The following is a 10,727-nucleotide window of genomic DNA, read 5'->3' on the forward strand; positions in this document are numbered from 1 at the left end:
GATGACTAATGATGCTAAGCATCATCATATGCTTTTGGCCATTTGTGCATCTATCTTATTTAGAGAAATATTTATTCATTTCATTTTCCTATTTTTTAATTGGATTATCTATCTTCTTCTTACTGAGTTGTATGAGCTCTTTATATATAGATCCATGTCCCTAATCAGATATTTGATTTGCCAGTATTTTTCTTCATTCTGTGGGTTGTCTTTTCACTTTTTTGATAGTATTATTAAAACACAAAAATTTTTAATTTTGATGAAGTCTAATTTATTTGTGTTTTTTCTGTTATTTCTTGTGCTTTCCCTGTCATATCTAAGAGTCCATTGCCAAATCTGATGTCATGAAGACCTACCCCAATATTTTCTTTTTTTTTTTAAGATTTTATTCATTTATTTGACAGAGAGAGAAAGAGAGAAAGAGAGATCACAGCAGGCAGAACAGCCCGCAGAGAGAGAGAGGGAGAAGCAGGCTCCCTGCTGAGCAGAGAGCCCGATGCGGGACTCGATCCCAGGACCCTGAGATCATGACCTGAGCCGAAGGCTGAGGCTTAACCCACTGAGCCACCCAGATGCCCCCCTCAATATTTTCTTCTAAGAGTTTCATAGTTTAGTATTTGGGGGTCTTTGTTACATTTTAAATTAAATTTTGTACATCATGTGAGGTAAGGATCCGACCTCATTTTTCTGCATGCAGATATTCAGTTTTTCTAGAACCATTTGTTGAAAGAATTATTCTTTTCCCATTAGATAGTTTCACGACCCTTGTCCAAAATGAGTTGATCATAGACACACGGCTTATTTCTAGGCTTGCAATTCTCTTCCAGTGATCTACATGTATATCTTTGTGCCACTTTGTGCCACAGTCAATACACTGTGTTGATTACTGTTGTATTGTAGTAAGTTCTGAAGTTGGGAAATATTAGTCTTCTATCTTTGTTTTTCTTTTTAAAGAAAAGTTTTGGTTATTGTCAGTCCCTGGCTATTTCATGTGAATTTTAGAATCAGCTTACGGATTTCCAGGAAGTCAGCTGGAGTTCTGATAGGGATCATGTTAAGTCTGTAGATCAGTTTGGGGAGAATTTCCATCTTAATAATGTTAAGTTTTCCAGTCTCTGAACATGGGATGCTTTTTCATTTATTGAGATCTTCTTTTTTTTTTTTTCTTTCAACAATTCTTTGTGGTTTTTAGCATGTAAATTTTGCAATAATTTTGTCAAATTTATTCTTAACTGTTTCATTTTTTTTGATACTCTTGTTAATGAAATTATTTTCTTAATTTCATTTCTGGATTGTTAGTTAAAAGCACATTTTAAAAAACTGAGTTTTGTATATTCATCTGGCATTCTGCAGGCTTGTTGAATTCATTTATTAGTTCTAATAGTTTTATTGAATTACTTAAGATTTTCTATACACGGGATCATGCCAGCTATGAATAGAGGTAGTTTTATTTTTTCCTTTTCAATATAGATGTCTCTATTTATTTTTCTTCCCTGGCTAGAACCTCCAGGACACATTGAATAGAAGTGGTGAGAGTGAACATCCTTGCCTTTTCCTAATCGTAGGGGAAAAGCATCCAGTCCTAACCTAAGGGAAAGCATTTTTCACCATTAAGTATCATGTTAGCTATGGGTATTTTGTAGATGCCTTTTACCAGGTTGAGGAAGTTCCTTCCTATTCCTAGATTTGTGTGTGTGTGTTTATCATGAATAAGTGTTGGATTTTGCTAAATTTTGTTTGTGTTTATTGAAAGGACCATGTGGATTTTGTTTTTTAGTCTATGAATAATGAGGTAGGCAGGAAGAAGAAGGGTTGAAGTCCTTCTTTCTCTACCTTTTGTTCTATTCACCCCCAATGGTTTGAGTAATGCCCACCCACACGGGAGAGGGCAATCCACTTTACTGAGCCCATCAATTTAAATGTTAATCTCATCGTGAAACATCCTCACAGACACATAGAAATAGTTTATCAGAGCACCCCATGGCACTGTCAATTTAACACATAAAAATAACCATAATGGAAGAGTTCCCTCCATTTCTATTTTGTGGAAGTTTGTAAAAAATTAATACTCAGGGGCACCTGGGTGGCTCAGTCAGTTAAGCGACTGCCTTCAGCTCAGGCCATGATCCTTGGGTCCCGGGATCGAGCCCCACCTCTGGCTCCCTGCTCAGTGGGGAGCCTGTTTCTCCCTCTCCCTCTGCCAGTGCTCTGCCTACTTGTGCTCTCTCTCTCTCTGTCAAATAAATAAATAAAATCTTAAAAAAAAAAAGAATTGATACTCAGTATTCTTTAATGTTTGGAGAATTCAGCAGTGAAGCCATCTGAGCCTGGGATTTCCTTTGTGGGTAGTTTTGATTATTACTTCAGTCTCTTTACTTGTTATCAGTCTATTCAGATTATCTATGTCTTTTTAGGTCGGCTTCAGGTGTTTTTATCTTTTTAGGAATTTGTCCATATCATCTGAATTATCTAATTACCGGCAAACAATTGCTCATAGTATTCCTTTATAATCTTTTAAAAAATTTTTAAGATTGGTAGTATTTTTAAAGTTGGTAGACATTTCATTTCTGATTCTAGTTATTTGAGTCTTCTCTCTTTTTTCTTGGTATATCTAAGCTAAGAGTTTGTCAGTTTTATTGATTTTTTTCAAGCAATCAGCTCTTGGTTTCATTTGATTTTCTTTATTTTTCTATTCTCGATTTCATTGATTTTTATTATTTCCTTCCCCAAAGGAGGCATTGATCATTACCATCTCCCCAAAGGGACATTGATAATCCACATTTATAGTGAAAAACACAAGAAAATCATTTTTATCATAGTATTATCTTTTCTCCACTTCTGTTTCTCTTCCTATATTGCCCATTTTACTATGACAGTCCAATCACCCAAGCTGCAAACTGGAGCCTTTATTTATTCTTTTTTGTTCTCATGCTTCACATTCAACTGGTCACTGAATCCTAGAAGCCCTACTTCAGAAATATCTCTCAAACCCATCTGCTTCTCTCTGCTTCCACTCTTATCCATTAAAATTCCCCACAGTTTTCTGACTAACCTTATGGTGTATGACCAGCCCACCCCTAACATTTGCAGGGCCCCAAAGAAGAGTTAAAATGGAGGTTTTCAGCCCATTGCCCAAACCCCTCCTTTCCTAACCCATTGCTCTAACCCATTGAATACATGTAGGCATCCCAGCTTCCACATCCAAGTTCTTTCTTACATTTCTTTTTTTTTTTTGTGCCAATTTTAAATACAGTTTTATTTAAGACATTGCATTTTCCACTTAACAATACAGTGCTTATAAAGTGCAATGTTTATTTCCTTTCCCTGTGCACATATTCCATATTCAAGTATCAAGAATGCCCAGTTCTTTTGCTATAGCAGCTCAACATTACAACTGCCATGGAATTTGCTACAAATTTGGGTCCTTTGAATATTGTATGTGGAACAATGCTCAACCTATTTATTCTCAGATTGGTTTAGTCAACCTCTTCAATGGTGGGCCCAGAGGAGGCACCACCAGAGGGAGGAGCTCCACCGCCAGGGACGCCTCCAGGCATTCCTCCTGGCATGCCCCCTGCACTCTGGTACAGCTTGGTGATGATGGGGTTGCAGACTTTCTCCAACTCTTTCTGCTGGTGTTCAAATTCTTCCTTCTCTGCAGTCTGGTTCTTATCAAGCCAGTTGATGATTGCATTGCACTTGTCAAGAATCTTCTGTTTGTCTTCATCATTTATCTTGCCCTGAAGTTTTTCATCTTCAACAGTTGCTTTCATGTTGAATGCATAAGACTCCAGTGAATTCTTGGAAGACACCTTGTCCCGCTGTTTCTCATCTTCAGCTTTGTACTTCTCAGCTTCCTGGACCATGCGCTCAATATCTTCCTTGCTCAAGCGGCCCTTGTTGTTAGTGATGGTAATCTTGTTCTCTTTTCCATCGCAGAGACACTGAGGATACCATTAGCATCAATATCGAAAGTGACCTCCATCTGAGGGACACCATGAGGAGCAGGAGGTATGCCTGTGAGTTCAAACTTTCCAAGTAGATTGTTGTCCTTGGTCATGGCACGCTCACCTTCATACACCTGAATAAGCACACCAGGCTGGTTGTCGGAGTAGGTAGTGAAGGTCTGTGTCTGTTTGGTAGGAATGGTAGTATTACGCTTAATAAGAACAGTCATGACTCCTCCAGCAGTTTCAATGCCAAGAGAAAGTGGAGTGACATCCAACAGCAGCAAATCTTGAACATTTTCATATTTGTCTCCAGAAAGGATGGCTGCCTGAACAGCTGCACTATAAGCAACAGCTTCATCAGGGTTGATGCTCTTATTTAGTTCTTTTCCATTGAAGAAATCTTGGAGAACTTTCTGAATCTTGGGGATACAGGTAGAACCACCCACCAGAACAATATCATGGATCTGAGACTTGTCTAACTTGGCATCCCGAAGAGCTTTCTCTACAGGGTCCAGGGTGCCACGGAACAGGTCAGCATTTAATTCTTCAAACCGGGCATGAGTGATAGAGGTATAGAAGTTGATTCCTTCATACAGAGAATCAATCTCAATACTGGCCTGGGTGCTGGAAGAAAGTGTACGCTTAGCATGTTCACAAGCAGTATGGAGACGACGAACTGCCCTCTTGTTTTCACTGATATCTTTCTTATGTTTGCGCTTGAACTCTGCAATAAAATGGTTGACCATTCGGTTGTCAAAGTCTTCTCCACCTAAGTGGGTGTCTCCAGCTGTGGACTTAACCTCAAAGATCCCATCTTCAATAGTAAGGATTGACACATCAAAAGTGCCACCTCCTAAATCAAAGATCAGCACATTCCTTTCAGCTCCAACTTTTTTGTATAAGCCATAAGCAATAGCAGCAGCAGTTGGCTCATTGATGATTCTAAGTACATTGAGACCAGCAATAGTTCCAGCATCTTTGGTAGCCTGACGCTGAGAATCATTGAAGTACACAGGTACTGTGACAACTGCATTGGTAACGGTCTTCCCAAGATAAGCCTCTGCTATTTCCTTCATTTTTGTCAAAACCATAGAAGACACCTCCTCTGGATAAAAGCTTTTTGTCTCTCCCTTGTATTCTACTTGTACCTTGGGCCTGCCAGCATCATTCACCACCATGAAAGGCCAATGCTTCATATCAGACTGGACAACAGCATCATCAAATCTCCGTCCAATCAGGCATTTGGCATCAAAAACTGTGTTGGTGGGGTTCATCGCAACTTGGTTCTTCGCAGCATCACCGATCAATCGTTCGGTGTCCGTGAAGGCGACATAACTTGGGGTGGTCTGGTTTCCCTGATCATTGGCAATTATTTCCACTTTCCCGTGCTGGAAGACACCCACACAGGAGTAGGTGGTGCCAACTGCAGGTCCCTTAGACATGGTTGCTTATGTGTAGGTCTGGCTCGGGTTGAGAAGAAGACAGCAATCCAAAGATCTAGCCCTACGTTCAATGAGAACCACTTTCTTACATTTCGAACAAACACCGCTAAGGCCTAGAGAATGGACCTATGGAGGGCTACACAATTTCGAAACCCTAAAAGCAGGTTTGGGATATTTTGAACAGGGAATCTCAGTTGCTGAACACCCAGACTGTGATCTAGAAGTGGAGGAGAGTATAGGCTCTAGGTGGACACATTCCATTGGCCCTGTGGACTCCTTGCCTTGAAGAGACTGATGTATCTAGAAGAGAGCTAGAGCTTTGTCTCACAAAATGTAGGTTTCAAGGGAGGGTCCTTGTGTCTCAGTGTAAGGGTGATATGACATTACTTCCTTGCATAAAATGCTCAAGTCATATCCTGTAACCCACTGAATTTTGTCTAAACTCCTTAACATAATACACAAAGCCTAGCACAACCTGATTTCGGCCAATTTTCACACCTTTTCTCATTTCTCCATGAACTTTCACCTCTCGTTATAGTTTAATCTATACCTCCAGGCAGAATTAATTGCTTTCTCATTCTTTCAACAAAGGTTGGTCCTCCACGTTACTCTTGGATGCACTTCCATTAAAGGATGTATAACATTGCGTAGCTGCCTTTCCTATCAGCTGGTAAGCTCCTTTTTTTTTTTTTTTTAAAGATTTTATTTATTTAACAGACAGAGATCACAGGTAGGCAGAGAGGCAGGCAGAGAGAGAGGAGGAAGCAGGCTCCCTGCGGAGCAGAGAGCCCGATGTGGGGCTCGATCCCAGGACCCTGGGATCACGACCTGAGCCGGAAGCAGAGGCTTTAACCCACTGAACCACCCAGGCACCCCAGCTAGTAAGCTCCTTAAAGCATGTTTTGGTCTTTCATCGACTTGTAGCCAATCTTTATTAAGGGAATAGTGTCTCCTTTTTAGGAAACTATTCCTCCCTCTCTCCACTGACATGCCCCTTTACTCTAATATGAGATTCAAATAGTAGCTAATGTCCAAACTCATCAAATTGTACACATTTAATATGTATAGTTCTTTGTATATCAGTTATACCTTACTAAAACTGATGTTAAAAAAAAAAAAACAAAAACAAAAAACAAAATACAAAAAACTTGTCCTGCCTCTGTGGCCACAGTGACTAGGAGCATGTGACCCATGCTGGGCCAGTCAAGTTCTTCTCCAGGATTTTTAAACCTATAACTGTATGGAGAGAGACTTCTCCTTATGGTAGTGAATTCAGAAATGTGGAGCCTTGAGTTCCTGGAGTTCCTGAATGTTTTATGTCAGCTTCATGGGAGGAGCTGCCAAAATAGAAAGTGAACTGGGATAAGAAATGGGAAGAAGACAACTTGAAAGCACTCAAGCCTCTGATTCCTGTTACTTTAGCCATTTCTGAGTTTGAATATGTGAAACAATGAATTCCCTTTTTGTCTCAGCTAATTCAAATTTGGTTTTTGTGATTTGCAACCCAAAGAATCCCATAAAGTTTTCCTCCAGGGAAGAGGCCAAAGTTTGCTCACTTATGTATCCCAAAATCTAGCTTAGATCCTGGCCAGAGTAGGCACTCAAGACGTTTATTTATTATTTTAAGGCAAAATGTAAATTAGTTGAATTTGATTTACTGAGAACCATGCTGGTAGGTCTAAAATGAAAAGAAAGCATCCAGTGTTATTTAGGTGTATTGGGAGAATAAGAGCTTGATGGTTTGTATGACTGATTGTGGGGAAAACAGTGAAAAAGTAGAACAATTGCAGAAAAAGAATAAATCTGTTGCCAACTTGGCAAAGTGAACTATAGGAAGACAAAAATGTGTATTTCCCTTCCCTATTCCTCAATAGTTTTTAAACTAAAGCTTCTTTTTATAAAATATAATGCTCCCTGGGGTGCCTGGGTGACTTAGTCATTAAGATCTGCCTTAGGCTCAGGTCATGATCCCAGGGTCCTGGGATTTAGCCCCTCATGGGGCTTCCTGCTCAGCAGGAAGTCTGCTTCTCCCTCTCCCACTCCCCCTGCTTGTGTTCCTTCTCTCACTGTGTCTCTCTCTATTGAATAAATAAATACAACTTTAAAAAATATATAACACTTCCTCTCATAAAATAATGTAATTATGCTTGTGGTTATTAAAGATGGAAACTAGAGAGTGTAACTTTCCTCCCTGAGCGCTGTTGTAGCTCACCATCCCAGCTGGGCTTTAGAAGGCAGGGGAAGGGGGGAAAGTGAGAGTGGGGAACTGGGATGCCTTTACCACAAATGGAATTACTTATTCCCAAATAAGAATGGGATCTTCACTGTACCTCCCTCAGGCATTCAGTAAAAAGAAGGGGGGCTAACAGTGACAGAAAAATGCAACCGTATCTTCACCAAGCAGGTCTGGCTGGTTTAGGACTATGTGTTTTGCCATCTCAAATGGTTGTACCAACCAAGAGGTCATGAAGAGTACAAACCAAGCGCCATTTATTCCTGGAGCTGGATGGGAGCTCAGAGTTCATCTGTTTTCAACCACCATCTGCTGTCTGATCCCCTCCATACTGCCATTGAATTAATTTCTAGTTCCTTCTTGAACCCACTCATGAAGAGACATCCAGGTCTCCAGACAGCCCATTCCATCTATGGACTGTTAGAAAATTCTCTGTTACAGTGGGCTGAAAGCTAGTTTATGGTATTTCCTGCCATTGATTCTAATGCTCTTGCTTAAGTTCTTGGAAAATAAATCTACTCCTCTCATAGTCCTTTAGATACTTGAGGCAGCTACCACGTATGTCTAGGCGAAACATTCTAAGGTCCTTCAGCAGTCCCTCATGGGACATTAGGGCTTTAATCCCCTTTGGGGCAGACACTGAGTCATGTAGCAATTAGATGCAAAGGGCATGCACTCAGAGCCAATTCCTAATCCTTGCTGCAGGATGCACCTCAAGTCTGTGATGTGACTTGTGTACATTACTTAACTTCTATTGACTTCAGTTTATCATTTGTAAAAGAAAGACATAATCTCTCTGAACTTCAGTTATCTCATCTGTAAAATGAAGACAATAATAGCTACGTAAGGAATTGTCTTTAAGATTATGTGAGGTAATCCATATAAAATGCCTAACACAATGCCCAGAACACACAAAGTACATTTTTATTGTTGTTGCTATTATTATTCTTTTATATTACTATTTTAATACTATATCTATTAGTCAATTCAAGTTTCCTTAACAAACATAACACAGACTGGGTGGATTATACAACAGAAATCTTTTTCTCACAGTTCTGGAGACCAGAAGTCTGAGATCAAGATGCCAGCAAGGTAGGCTTAATTTGGAGGCTGCTTCCCTTGGCAGGGAAGCATTAGGCTTACATATACCATTAGGCTTGCTGTATGTCAGATGATCACTTATTTATGCACATATGGGAAAACAGAAAGAGACAGAGAGACAGAGAGCGAGAGAAGAAAAGAAAGCAAGCTATCAGGTTTTTCTTCTTATAAGGACACTAATCCTATCAGATTATGGCTGTATGTTTATGACCTCATTTAACCTTAATTACCTCCTAAGGGCCCTAATTCCACATATGGTCACCTTGTGGGATTAGAGTTTCAATATTCAGATTTTGGGGAGAACACAATTCAGTCCCTAGCATTTAATATTATACAATAGTTCCATAATTTAAAAGAAAATTATGCATCCCAGCAAAGGGGCCAGGGATCTATAAAGGCTCTCAGGTGAAGTACTGACTATAATCCACTGTGGCTGAGGTAGAGAATACAGGGGAAAGATAAAAATTGAAAAGCAAGCAGATGTACGACTATAATGGAACCATTCGTTCACATTAAGGAGTTCGTATTTTTCTCCTAAGAACAATAGGAAGACTTGGAAGGGTAAGTGAAAACATGGCCTAATATGACTTGAGCTTTGTTAGGATTATTCTGTCTGCTCTGCCCAAAATAGATTGAAGGGGATTTAATCCTGTAAGAACTCTAACACGCACATATGAAAGAGTTGTCCTCAGCGTGGTGGGAAGAGAAAAGACGGATTGCATGGAGCACTGGGTGTGGTGCATAAACAATGAATTCTGAAACAGTGAAAAGAAATTAAAAAAAAAAAAAGAAAAGAAAAAATAAAATGAGGAAGAGAAATGAGAAAAAAAAAAGAAGTATTAAGAATCTGGGCACAAATCCTAAGGATAGAATTTGAACTCAAACCTTAATGGCTATTATTCAGCCTTTCTAATAACTAGTAGCACCCCACCCCCTGCCATTCACCCCCTCCCACAGCTTTTCTCCAATCTCCAATTTTCTCTGATGGTTGTGGAAGAGTGAATTTTGGGTGCTGTTACTAATTAGCATAGTGTAAGATAAGCAGCAATTTGGTTGGAACATTTTAATAATAGTTATTTTCTCTTTTGCCTGTATTTAAAAGTTCTAATCTAATGAATAAATTATCTTCAGAGATCTAAGTTATTTCTAGTTTTGTTGTTCCATCTGATATGTTAATTTCGTCAACAGATTTATTTTAATAAGGAAAGAAGAAACTAAAAAAAAAAAAAAAAAAAAAGTCTTCACCTTGAAGTCTAAACCAACTTTATATTAATACCCCAAGAAAGTTTGGTAAAGTAAAGAGGTCTTCACACAGAAGGGTTTGGGTGATGAACATCACAGAGCATTCTTCACACCCAAAGATGGGGCATTCCTAAATCAGAGTCAGCGAAACTTCTTTGGAAAAATTTTTAAAAACTACTTGGATGAGGTTGTGTTATCTTTGAACCAATAGCCAGAAGGTATAACAGAAATAGCAGTGGACCAGAAACTCCAAGACTGAGTTCTAGTTTTGGCTTTGCACTAAGTAGACGTGTGATGCAGCACAAGACAATGGCTTTTCTGGATCTCAATTATTCTTGGAAAACAAGGGAGGGAGAATAGATCACTTATAAAGCCTTCACAAGCATGTGCTTATTGTGTCAGGTTCTTCTCAAGTAATGGGGGAATGAACAAAACAAGTAAGATCACTGATCCCATTTGAGCATTCATTTTTATGACAAAGCATAATTTTAAAGTGGACACATTCATTCATAAATAATAGGATATCCCATTCAGATGGGATAAGTATTTAAGAAAATGAAATAGGCTAGTGATGTATAGAGAGGTGCATGTTGTTGGAATCAACTATTTATATAGGATGGGTATCAGGAAAACTTCTCTGATGAGATTCCTTCTTTTCTAAAGTCTAAATAATGAGAAACAGTTATCCACACAAAGATCTCAGGTAAGAGCATTTTAGGCAACCAGAGTAGCTAGAGCAAGGTCCCCAGTGGTGGACCG

The 10,727-nt window shown here is 39.3% G+C and overlaps 1 pseudogene across 1 annotated transcript; it reads right to left on the reverse strand.

Annotated features, from left to right (window-relative positions):
* Positions 1 to 3,229: 3,229 nt before the first annotated feature.
* Positions 3,230 to 5,445, reverse strand: LOC309863636 (heat shock cognate 71 kDa protein pseudogene; annotated as a pseudogene). Its single transcript has one exon. The product of its transcript is annotated as a heat shock cognate 71 kDa protein pseudogene (transcript).
* Positions 5,446 to 10,727: the final 5,282 nt, after the last annotated feature.

The sequence above is a fragment of the Mustela nivalis genome, assembly GCF_964662115.1.
Source record: "Mustela nivalis genome assembly, chromosome: 4".
In the NCBI taxonomy this organism is placed as follows: domain Eukaryota; kingdom Metazoa; phylum Chordata; class Mammalia; order Carnivora; family Mustelidae; genus Mustela; species Mustela nivalis.